Source organism: Myripristis murdjan, chromosome 19 (genome assembly GCF_902150065.1).
Source record: "Myripristis murdjan chromosome 19, fMyrMur1.1, whole genome shotgun sequence".
Taxonomy (NCBI): domain Eukaryota; kingdom Metazoa; phylum Chordata; class Actinopteri; order Holocentriformes; family Holocentridae; genus Myripristis; species Myripristis murdjan.
Window position 1 is genome coordinate 15,859,114 of NC_043998.1, and position 13,949 is coordinate 15,873,062.

The window sequence follows — 13,949 nt, forward strand, 5'->3', positions numbered from 1 at the left end:
TTGCAAGAAGCAGACCAACGTTGAGTAAGATGAATGGCCTCCAAGAACAGTAAACAGCCTTTAATTTAACAGTATTTAAATGTATGACATACTGGCATTGTGCTCCCTCGCTGTTCGTGCTCTCTGGTTGGGAAGCCCAGCCAAAGTTCCCCTGCTGTTGGTTTAAAATTAGGCTTGGCATATTCATGGAGGGAGTTTCTGGGTACTGGGGCTGGAAAGCATGTGTTCGTTGCCTCTTTGAGTTTTCAGCAGTTTCTTCAGACTGACATATGTGAGACAAAAACAATCAGTTTCTTCTGAATACTGGTTTTAACTACACCGAGCAGGCTAGACGTGAATAAATCTGAGGGGACTGATACAGCCATAAAGAAATAAAATTCCTTTGTGAGGCTCGGAGTGGGAGAAGAGCAAGAAAACATTATATTATACACTAACAATAAATCTAACTGGAAAATGAGACCATACACGCTCTTCCTTTAGGTTGGTGGCTTATTGTGGCTGGCACACAACTGGCCACACAGTCTGCAGCCATTCCTTACACTTTATCCCTCCCTTCTTATAATTAGGTTTGTTAACATATTGCCGTGTTTGCAGTCATGTCGACAGGCTAACTTAATCACATTACTATCGAACTCATGTGCTTCGCCCCAGTGCGACAGTTTTAGTGCCAGAATTATTGCCTTGACCTATGGGAGGAAATTAGCTGTGGACACAACTTGGTGACTTCCCTTCCTGGTGAAAAAATATTTACCAGGCCAATGACAATGATGGAAAATAGTAGGAAACAAAAATGCGGCTCCAATAATGTAGCAAATGAAAAATGCCGCTTGGACCCAAAGTGGTACAACATGCATAATGCCAGCTGGCAGACCATTACAGGTGATGGACATTTCACTTACCTAAGTCAAATATAACAGACTGCTGTTCATTAATATACAGGAGGGCCTGCAGAATCCAGCCTGCCATCTGGTTAAATCGACAGAGTAATCTACAGCTCGTGATTAGGGCTGAGGAGCAGTTTCTCTTTAATCTTTTTCAGCTTTTAAAAAAATTTCCATCTGCACCATGTGGCACATCATTTTTCTTCAAGACAAATGGACTGTTTTCTTATGATCCAAAATTAGATCAGCAGAAAACAATCAATCTTGTCAAGAGCCTGGGAAAAGAATCGAGATTTGGATTTCATTTCCCTCCCTCTTGTATTTAGTGTCAGGTCTCACCTCTCTCTCTTTGCGAGACCGGCATGGTAGCTATCAGCAATCTTCCCATGATGCTCCCTGCTTAGTGCCATCACATGGCCTACCGGGCCCGAGACTAAAGATGAATATGAAAATGCGCCTTAATATAGTGATCCCTCTTCAACGCTCTTCCCCCTGGCACTCCAAAAACAGATGGTGACCTGCGAGAGTCTATGACACCAGAACCGAGATCTACACTAAAAGAGAAGAGCAGGGAGAAAAAAATACTTCAAGTCATCCTGTCTACAAATTAGTGAGATGACACAATTGTCAGGTGCCAGCCTACTGTGACAGTTGTCCCTCATTACGGGAGCAGTGATGCTTTCACCGCACGACAAAAGGGAAATGGGTCCATGTTTTTTATAGGAGACCTGTCTGTCAGCTGGCTCTCAAGTCATAACAAATCACTAGCACTCAGCTGAGGCTGAACATTCAGGGCGTCAGGAGGAAGACGGATGACCTGCAGGCCTTTGAAGTGCTCTGGCAGTTCAGATGGCTCAGCGGCGCTGACAGAGAAATATACACAACAGAGCAACCAATAATGAGAACATTAAACATTCCAGCCACCTGACAGGCTGACAAAAACAGCCTGGCCCCACATCAATCATCTGCTGAGACATAACCTTGACAATTAGTCCCCTCTGATACTCCCCATAACCCCTGGGCCTGCACTGCAGTGTGACTCCACTTAAGGACTATGAGGGGAAAACCAGGGAGCTTAATCTAATTCCTTAATTCTGACTGATATAGACATACTAGCAACAGACACAGCAATAGATTGGTTCAACACATGATGGATACAGAATCAGTTGGCGAGCTCTTTGTAAAGTAATGGGTCTCTGAGGATAGATTTGAAAATAGAAAAAAATGCGCATACTGTAGTTCAATTATTTTCCTGGCTGCCTCTGTAGATGTTGTGGTTAAGAACACAAAAATGTATCCAGCATATGTTTATGGCTCTGCCTGCTCAAATATGTGTATTAATGACGCCCCACAGGCATTTGGAAGCTACATAAATACTTCTAGTGGAGCCAACACTGATGCTTCAATGTAACTCAAGGCATAGATCAACATAAAACATGAACGGGTCTTTAATGTGCTTCTAACGAGGTTACATATCTTACATCTGTATCTGTGTTTACATGTGCTAAATGTCAAGACTCCTGTTAAAAAGTGCCATAAATTCTGCTTCCTGAAAATTCAACATCATTAAAAAAAAATCCTTTCTCCTTTGAACATAATCCTCATCAACCATGTACAAAATATTTTTTTTTCAATAGCCGCTCGCGTTCAAAGTCGTGCCCACCCCGTACACTCCTGATGCTAAAATCTATCGCAGTTGACCCCCGAAAACGGAAAGGGGCCATGTTGTCAACACTCTATTCATTCCAGCGATGTAGTTACCATATGACAAATGAGCCATGTGAAATGACATTTCCCTTTTGCCTTCACACCTGTAGAGAAAAAGAAAAGCCTATGACAGATGAATGGATGGCAAAACCTCAAAACTACTGTATCTTCTGCTCATTTGGTGAAACAGAATGAGCTGGTTTCTGCCAGGCCAATGACTGTTTACAAAAACTACCTGAGACTAAGCTGCATAGTTCCAAGCCCTGAGGATGATGAATGGCTTTGCTAACCCTGTGGGACTGCAGACCCAAATGAGGACAGAGCTAATTGCCGTGCGAAATACTTTGGCATGAATGGAAAGAAAATGCAGGCAAGCTGTAGCCAAAAAAGGGCCCAGTTGCTGCTCTGAACTCTTAGTTGGCTTTTGCTTACAAGAGTTCACTTGGTGTCCATAAATCATGGACTGCTTACAGCTGAAACTGCCCTTAGTCATCAACATGCAATAGACTGAGTGACAGATTCCATCCTGAGTACATTAGCCCCCAGTTCAAACGAGGCTCCTTTTTTAACTCTCCTACCATCTTGAATCTCACAGGAAATGAAAACCAGATGGCTTAAGATTGCTGTGTATAACATAAAGCTGAGCTCGCATGGGAGAAAGAGACACAAAAGAGTCAAAAAAAGCATATACACTGTTGAGCGAAATGACAGGGGTCAATTTGAGGTATCCTGGGCTTTTGATATCCTTCAAATGCAAGTTCAACTATGGCTTTATCCCAAGGCTACGATCAGAGGCACATTACTCATTTCCAGCTGACACGAGAACTGAAATGTGGCTGGAGTCTGGGTTACACCCACACAGGTGAGCACAAGTGCCAACCTCTTCAGTCGCTCTTTGTTGGCTATAAACAGGGTTCCTGAGTCTGAAACTTGACTGAACTTTATCTTGGAAAAAGAAGAAATAGGCCATTGTAATGTAAGTCAGTTTAATGAGCTGTAGTGGTGAGCTGATGCAAGTATTTTACTTCAATCAAAGTCGCATTTCATCATTATGTAATGTTCAATAGATAATGTAATTAATAGTGGACTATGTCTTAACAATGTCTAGTAATAATAAAAAATATGAAAAACATATTCATTATCTACTAATGCGAACAATATTCTGGGGAAAATGCTAACCCCCAACTAAGTAATAACACAGTGATCAGTACATCTCATATAACAGCAGATAGTTTATTATGTTTTCTGTAATCAGTTTGGTCAATCTCTCCCAATGCCTGCTGGGGATTCTCCTAATTATTAAACTTTGGCTTTTATGCCTAGCTCACATTACTTTTGAGCTGGCTCACTCTGACTCATCTTCAGTAAAGTCTGGTATGCTGAGGCCTGGATTTCTGGCTAATGACTTGAAATACAAGCCATGAGCAAATATGGAAACAAATAACTAATAGTACGCATTCCACTATTTTCCTAAATGTGAATCAAAAGATTTTACCCTCCTAAATCTCACAAAATGACACACTTAACTATCTTTGGAAGGGTGTGCAGTACTTGAATTATGATTTCACATTTTAGTTAAAATCACCATTGACCCTGCTGGTGTTGAGTAAACACTAAGACAGAATATGAGCATTTGAGCAAACAAGGGTCAGACGAGTGTATTTAATGAACAGATAGATCCCACAGCCCATAATGCCTGCTCAAGTACCTGCATAATAATTAGTTTTAAGTTTTCCTGTTTGTGATCTATAATATAAAAACAAAGAAAGCACAAAATGCTCGGTTGGTTAAGTAAACATCAAAGGAACATCACGAAACGCCTCTTGTGGATGGGCCAAGTTGCATTACAGCTTCAGTGTCTCTTTTAATCAACAAATGGCTGTAATAGAGTGGAAAAACAATTTTTAGTGCAATATGCCTTAGTTTTTAATAATGATAATTTATGTATACAGCATTCATCTCAGTAATTCGTACCCCACAATGGATTCCTCATGCTAGCAATCAATAATATGTTCAGTATGCCTGCCACCATCTAGCAAACCAACATAGACCTATGAGATATTCCCACCTGTCCTTCATGCTAACATTATTTGTGTTTTATTTTATGAGAAAGGCTGGTGGTGACTCATTCTAATTCAATTGCGTGAACTGGAGCACAATCTGTTTTTGATGTTCTCTGGCTCCAGCTGAAAACACCTGCCCTGTTCTCACAGCTAATATATTAACTAGTAAGTGCCTCAGCAGATGTTGTAGGGTCAGCAGGGAGCCCAAGGCCTGTGCACATATGACTGGCTGGTTTTAGAGCACTCAGTATTTATTGGACCAGATCAGAAGGCAATGACATGATCCGTCTCATCCCTCACTAAATCATGTTTTACATACAGATATGACTGAAAGCATGATCTACACTTACATAAAAACACCTCTTCCACTTTTTCCAGCCTCTCAACTGTTACTGAGGCATAATCAGAAAAGTTTGCCACCTCTTACTATACTATGAACAGAAATCCATTGCCAATTAGTGAGCAACCTATTGGGAGGTCTGTTAGTACCTCGCAACTTTGTGTCTGGAAACAGTAACACACTGGAATCTTTTTATTTGTGTTTGCTCTGCAATCATTCATAGAGATCAAAGCCCACGCTAAGGGCCTTGGTGTCAGCGAAAGACATCGATGACATCTCCCATTCACACTGTGTCTTCTCTTCACATCTCACATGCACTCAGTCATCACATCCCACAACAAAGAGAGATGCCCCAAGTTATCATCCATCAAACCAAGCCTTTTATGGCCCATCAAAAGACAATGAACTGCCAGAGTAAAGGAGTGTTTGCAACACAATGTGACAGCAAATACTCCACACACAGATTAAACAGTGTTGAAAATGAAAGGGCTACATAATGTTTGGGTAATTTGTGAGGAGTAGACATTATTATTCATTTTTATGAAGAAAAGGAATCTTAGATATAAGGAATCTGAGATACAAGCACAGTTTGCGTTCCCGCTCTGATATTTCAGTTTGTTTTAGTTTGAAGTGTAGGCATCATATGCTCACAGGCTGAAACACTTTTATTTTTAAATGTCGTCAAATGTCTTCAGCAACTTAGTCCTAAGGTACAAACCAACATGTTGAGATAAAAAACAGCCCCTCTAAGCTTATTTTCACTTGAAGGCATCCCATTTATTCCACCTACCATGAAAGCAATAAAGGTTGGAGAATAAGGAGAGCTACTGGCACTAAGTGTATAGTACATCATTGTGTACAATGGAAGACATGCAACATAAACCATCAACGGGTCTTTGTATATTATCTCCCATGGCTTATTCCTCTCAAGTCAACCATCAAACACTGTGGGAATGGCAATGTATGCACAGTTGTGGTGTGCACCGCCACGTGCTGGTAAGATTTTGCTGAGCCATTCGGTAGAGGCTGAGTGAAACAGGACCCCGCCGTGATTATACTGTATCCTGTCTGTTGCTGATTTATTGTGACAGCAGAAACTCCCTGCAGAACCATGTCGTCAGGTGCTATGACTTGTGCTCCGTGGGATACGTGATAGGGTTCAGGGTTTCAGTCAGGGCCTTGTGAAGCAGCCTCCCGAGACGCTGCTGAGAACACTCAAAATCCTCATTACTAAATATACAGCCACAGATCCACTAATGTTAAACGGAAACAGGCCAGTAACATTTGACTGGAAATGTCTAACAGCTGTGAATTTTCTTAAACGTAAGGGCTTAAAGTGGTAATCCTCAAGATCCTTGTTTTTTTGGCGACATTTTTGGTGCTAACCACTCATTGCTGTGGCCTCTCTGAACAGCACTTTCCCAAGATCAGTAGAAATCAAAGTGAGTCCGGTGATGTGGAGTCTTCTTCCTTACATTCTCTGCTCATCAACTTTGAGCTCATCAACTTTGTTTTCTTCATCTGTTCAACAATAGAGCGATTATGCTTATGCTAACCACGCAGGTCTTCTATTCTTTATTTTTGCTGCTGTCAATGGCATAAAATACATGGCTCTCTGTGCACCACAAGATCTACCCAACATTTCGTATTTAGAACAGAAACTATAAAATCCCTCATGAACTGGCTTAAGGCAATGGTGACAGTGGACAGAATTAACTAGGGAAACCAATTATCTAAAGAATGGAGCATTTTGCAAAATGCTTCATTTTAGTGTCTTTTGCAGATAAATTTAGCTTGATTTTAAAGGTTATAAATATCCCCCAATGGTCTGCACATAATATTGCACAGACAGCTGAAACACTTGTACCCTGTTGGTAAGTGCTGTTGACAGGAGTGTTATTTTCATTTTAGAGGTGATAAATGGGGGTCAGGGGGTTCTTCCCTGGGCCCCCCACTCACACTCACTATCCTCTATTTTGTGAATTTATGCATTATTTGAAATTACTTTGGCACTGTTGCATAGTGTTTTTATTTTGATCCTGTATGCACAGATTGTTGTCAATTTTGCACCTTCCAACATTAGTCAACACCAGCAGCTATACGCAATCCTGAATATTTTGCTTTGCTTCTTATTAGGGGTGGGAAACAAAATAGGTTCACTTAAGCATCACAATTATTTTTTTTATTATTATTTTTTTCGAATTATTTAAATTACTGCACTGACTTAAAGTAAAGATTTCATTATGATTTTTTGGGTATCATTCATATCAAACTAGACAACCTAAGGAATCCACTGGCATCAAGTCATGCTAGGTTGTCAGCAAGGGGACTAAATATCACCCAAAAGTTTGGCTAAATTTTGGTGAGGGAAAAACTGGCATGGCTTGGCTGGCTGGTCACGGTCACTTGACCTCTGACCTCCAGGTATCTGAATGAAAATGGGTTGTCTGGGCAGCCACAGCTCTCCCCTTTGCAGACATGCCCACCTTCTGCTAATCCCATGCAGTTTGGGCCACAAACCCTGCAGTCCAAATGTGTTCTTGTGGCCTGTTGTAAAATGGTGTGTTTGTGCAGACTGGGGCCTAAACAGTCTTGGAGCTGCATCAATTGGCTTTGACTGGAAAGCTGAGACTCTTGTGGATTCAATGAGCCACATTTGATTCATGTGTGAGGATGTTAGCCCCCATAGCAGCCATTTCATTGGAGTGAGACCATTTTTTAAAAAACTTGACATCACTGTATAAAATGACCTATAGTGACTTCTAGGATAATCACAGCCTCATGAAACTTTACAAGCACACGCTACAGGATAATTCAATTCCAAAAACAAAAACTGCAATAAATCGTAATATCAAATTGCAGCACTTGTAGAATTGCAATACATATTGAATCAGCACCCAAGTATCAGGAGATAACCGTATCGTCCAGCTCTCCTTCCTGTTCTGACAAAATATTGTTGATTGCACAGCTCATTTATTTCATAGCATTTGCCAGTTAAGAGGTCAACAAACAAACAAACCTGGGTTTTGTTGATATTTTCTGCCAGCTGAATGAATATTTGATTCTAACTGGTCGAAGGGGTGTTCATTTCATATAACCGCATGGATGTGACATAGCAGTCCTTATCATGAGACCTTCTTTATGAAAATGAATTTGTGCCAGTTAGGAGACGGGGCATCGCTCACCAGTTACAGCTTTAGCTCTGTCAGAGAGAAAAGCAGGAACACACTTCTTCATCTTCATCATCTCATCACTTCACCAGCCTATCTCCTCTCCTCTGAGGCTGAACTCCTGGGCTCTGTTCAAACGGTAATGACACACTCAAAGACAGGCAAATTCCTGTATTTAGATAAAGGCAAAGATAATATATGATACACCACTTCAACATATTTAGATAATGTCCCAGTCACTGCAACAGCATATGGCTATACCCATGCTAACGCTAGCTAACTAAATTTATTTAGTAGTGTTTGGCATTTCGTTTAAAAATATGGATAATGTGTCGGCTGACCAGTTTAAAAACAACTTAAATTCGCTTTAACACATTGTTTAATCACTCACATTGGGCTCAAAGTACCACCGCATGTACACGGTTTCCTCCATGTTGACACTTTTCACAGCAGCTGTTAGTTAGTTAGTTAGTTAGTTTGTTTAAGGACGCCTGGTTTCCCGGGCGGGTGGAGCTCTCCGGGTTTTACGCGCTGTGATTCGGCAGAGGTGCGCCGGCCCACCACGCCGATGAGCGAGGGAGTAATAAAGCTATAGAGGTAGCGGGAAATTGGTAGTGATATGTCCAAACCACTATTAATATGTATTTTGTGTTTATTTGTTTGTTTGTTTGTTTGTTTGTTTGTTTGTTTGTTTGTTTCAAAGGAAGACAGAGGAAAAATAAACTGAATCGGAAGCCCCAGGTATGAGCAACAAGCTAATTAGGCTGCAATAAGACCTAAAAAGTTTATGAATAAAGGCCATTGATATGAAAATATTATAGACAATTATAGGCCAGTGGCAGTAGCCTATATACAATTGTAATATCTTTTTACATAGATACAGATAGACAGATGTAGCAGGTTGTCCAGACATTGCACAAGAACAACAAAAAGCAAAATATACTAAAATATATCTATAGAATATCTATCACCTTTGAACCTGTGCATAGACTCCATGTATAATGAAATATATCTGCAAAATATCTATAGAATAGTATATGTATATATGAAATCGATGTGTACTCATAATGTTTAATTTTAAGTATCATTTCCTTTTCCAGCTTAGAGGGAAGCATAGATTACAGGAACTGGAGTCTAAGTCAACAAGGAAACTTTGACAGAGGAAGTAATGTGCCAATGGATTAATTTTGCCTTTGTGTGTGTGTGTGTGTGTGTGTTTTGGCCAAAAACCCACGTTCACAGAATAGCTATCACATAATTAATCAAGGAGCTGAGCTGTGAGCGTCAGCCTCATTTGTCATCAGTAACTCGCCACAGTCAGGCTTCAGTCGGACGCATAAGGGTGCTGCTGACAGAGCCGCCTCACGGATCTGTCACAAGTCCCCTTCCCCATGTAAACCAATGCATCTGGACACTGTGGCACAGGAGCTCCTCGCTGCAGGCTGAAGTGCTGGTGGTGGTGGTGTGTGTGTGTGTGTGTGTGTGTGTGTCTGTGTGGGGTTGAAGGAGGGCTAATTCTGGGCCCTGTCATCCCTGTTTGGATCTCTGGGCTCTTGTCAACTCCCAGAGGTGCGGATGCTCGGCTGTCAGAGCCACTTGAGGAGTCTGGGTAGTGGGCTCATGCTCCGGCGCGACTGCATGTGATTCTCCCTCGTGTTGTACAATGGAACATCTTAATCATTGCTTATCGCCCCGTTGTCTCACATCGGACGACATTATGCGCAACCACAGTGGGCTATTTCAGGGGCCCTCGTGAACATTTCTCCTTATGCTGCTCTTCTTGCTCAGCCATACTTTCATTTCTCTGGTGGCAAAAATCACATTAAAGATGTATTTAGATTTATTATGATGAATGATTTGTAATCCCATATTCATTTAGTTATGTCCCCCCCGCCCAAAAGGGAATCATTGAAAACCCACGTAATTAACACTTTCATTAAACGCCACACTACATAATGTGCAATTTTTGCCTTTATTCTCTCAGTCATGATATGTAATTGTTGTAATATATGTTTGTCTATTGGGTATGGAGTAAAAAGCACAGTTTATAGTGGTATCTCCTGAACACAGCACTTTGAACATGAAGGGAGGCATTATTCAGAATAAATGGATTATCAGGAAGCCGGCATAAATGACTAAATAAAACTGTTAAGCAGAGAGCCACCGGTAGCCAACATGATTAATCGCAGGCGCTCCAGCTCCGAGATTGGATTTATTTTGTCTTTTATTTCTCCTTTAATGACTAGCTGTGAACACCACTCTTAATATATCGCCCGTGTTCCTAGATTACCAGTGACTAATGAGGATTCAAAATGGCCGTTATCTACATTAATGTCTTTTTATTTGAAAAGTCAATACTGCCTGTGTGTGAGGGAGAAATATTCCGGTGCGAGCAGCCTTCAGTGGAGGTATCTGTTATAAGCCTCCCAATTAAAAGTGTGGCGGAAAGTAACTCCTTCTCCAACATTAAAGCATGCTGGCATTTATGTGAGCGGGGTGTGTCATTACATTTGTATTAATGAATTTCCACTACTGTTGATATTACTCATTCAGATAAGTACAGGCTTTTGCTTCTCCATTTGTCACCCAGATCCACTTAACATTCATCAGTATATTTATTATCCCCACCAACTACATCTGAATTATTAAAACCTCAACAATGTAAGCTCCGAGAGCGTGTTGTCGCCTATTTTCTCTACAGAGGATCAATGTTCTGCATTAGTGGGATAAATTAAGTCATACTTTACCCGGGCATGTTGCTGTTTTCAGAGTGGTTTTCTCCCTTGGATGTACACTCCTGGTGGAGGGCTCTCAAAAGGCCCTGTTGAAGCAGCAGATATAGCTCATTTTAATGAAAGAGTCCAGCTAAGTAATGATCTCTGTGATTCATATATACGTAAAGGAAATCAATCCCACATCAGCTAAGTGCAGAAACAGGATCTTTGGTCGCCTTAAATCTTGGCATTAGGTAATATACGCTGAACTGTATACTGCATTAAACTGAAGCATGTCATTGACGTGCAGAGGAAGACAGATGAAGTTCATTACTGCGCTGCAAACGGGTATGCAGACAAAACACCGACTGCAATAACTGCATCTCGGAGAATGTAAAAGCTAAAGGCAGCGCTTTGTCACTCGGCTCAGACTGGACCGCCGTACCACCACAGTGTTGTTCTTTCCATCCGTGATTTAACGCAGCAAGGCACGGCTACATGGCACCCATGAGGGAACTTGATTTTCATGTTTGCCAGTCTTCTTTTATACCTGCCCATGGTGACCATAAATACACGTTTATGCCTCCCGGAGAAATGCTTAAAGAAGCCGTTCGTCCAAGTCCTGCATGGACTTGCATGGCAATATTTTTGACTGATGACAAAGGCAAAGTTTAGAAGACGCCCCAGAGAGTTTTCCGATCTCATTTGTTTGGCAATTTTACATTTTAGCAGAATTCCCGCTTGCTTGTATTTATGTGGGTTTTGGACTGCTCCAGTCGGGATCCTTTGTTCTCACAGCACACTAATGAGGGAGAGCACTACCAGCGGCTATTGTCATCTCAAAAGACAGTCTGCAGGGGATGCCGAGATGTGGTCACCCTAATAACAGTGGTGCGTTTCTCAGGTTTGTGATTAAGACCAAGAAAGCTCCTAAACAGCAATGTTTCATTTTTTAAAAAAGAACCTCCAGGAAACCTTTAACTATGTATGGTCAGGGTATAAAAACAAACTAGCCGTGTATAAAAACAAACTAGCCTCGGCCTGTCAAAGCCGTTGAGGGTGATTGATGGCTTCAGATTGCATATTCAGTGTGGCACCACTCATAACAGAAATGAGCCAAGACTTTGAAGGTTAAAATTAATCTCTAAATGATGAGGATCAAATTATATAATTCAGCGAGCCACTCCAGATGGGATATATTCACTAAAATGCAAGCAGATCGTAATTATATAGGAGTATAACATTTGTTTACACGGATGGACCCAACATGTGTGTATAATCAAGTAAAGACATTTTTGTATTTTGCCTCATGAATGTAGTTTGAAAACATTGCAGTTGAATGAGAAAACAGAGTTAAGTGAATATTCAGGGACAGACAGTGTCAGTGCTGTTAACACCCTGCCACCTGCTTAACCCCTCTCCACCAGGCGCTATACTCAGACTGACATTCTGGGGGGGGGGTTCTGTCTACAAGATGAAATACCCACCAAAATAAAGCCCAGCTGAGCTATACATAGAGAAGCAAGTGCCCCTTTAGCTTTTTCTGGGATTGATATATGGTCGCAGCATGACAGAGAGGACTCCAGTGAGGCCATATCTAAGCCGGCAGCGCAGCTACTCATAAATTCCTCCTATCACACAGCGGGGCGGGCCACAGTGTTGTGATCAAACTGCATTAATAATCGTACATGCACTTTTAAGCAGTACAGCAAAATTTTTTTAACGTGATCTATATTCGGTTATCAATCACTTATCAACAGCTTAGACCCCTCTCTTACATCAGAGATTAGCTGACGAGGCACTGACGCAAGCGAGGACAGCTATTTTAATACACAGTTTCAAATTCAGAATCGCTGTCGTCACATCAGTCTGAGGCCAAGCGAAATGAAATGACATTCGTTTTTATATACGGGCTAAATGTAACATCTTTCCACAAATGTGAACAATGTCATTCCTGAGACAGGTTAAAGTGTATCTGCACAAATCTTCATAGGAACTGTAAGGTCCACCCTATGGTCCCAAAGTCCTATGTTTCTTCAATGTTATTATTATTTTTTTTTTTCAAATGAAAAAGGCCAAATGTTCCCTCAACTCTGCGTTCCCTCAGCATGAAAAGAAGAGGAATGTGCACGCCTCTGTTTCACTGCAAAAAATCTCCATCTTAACCAGTCACTGCATCTCAGGTTCAGTTTGAAAATCTTAGTTTTGTTAAGAACAAGTGAAAAAATTCTCCAGTGGGATGAGATAATCCCCTCTTTCTAACACCAATTCATTTATATCTGGACTTCTTCTGTAAATATGTTAAAACAAAGCAGAATAAGGCATATCAGCCTGTTAGCACTGCAAGTTGTTTAGTCAGTGTAAACAGGAGGACTGCCTCACCTCAATGACATATTTTTGTTGTGTCAAGAAAAATATGATTTTAAGATTGCATATGAGCATTAATGACTTGTTAAGACTGAGATTTATTTTCTTTTGCAGTGTATAGTAAAAAAAAAAAAAAAATGTTACCAAAACATGTAATCCTATGTTTCCTCAATGTAAAGAGAAAAATGCATAATCTGATAGGACATGTTGAGTAAATATCTGAAACGTTATTTGAAAATGGTGTATGAAAACAAAAATACACAAGTATTATAGAGCCTTGGGAATAAAGACATGCTCCGTTAAGATCCTACACAGAAAGAGGAAACAAATAAGGATGGATGCATTATTGCCCTAATGAGAGTATCAGCGCTAAATAATCTTTCGTGCCACCCTGATATTTTCACGGCTGATGAAGGTATTGACACATAATGAGAGAACTGGCCCAAATGCTTGTCGGGTGATGTGGAGTAGAAAGTGACAGCAGTGCTCTGGGCCAGATGAACAATACAGAGCAGACTGAATAAATGGCCTGGGTCCTTATCCACACAGATACACTGTAATGTAGCATGTAGAGTCACATTACAGTGCCGTATGCTTTTCCCAGTCAATAACAAGATGATTGGCTGGCAGTGGCATGTCTAGTTAGCGGGACATTGTTGCGCTTGACATTTATCATAGCTCCAGGGTCATGAACTTGAAGCTAAACA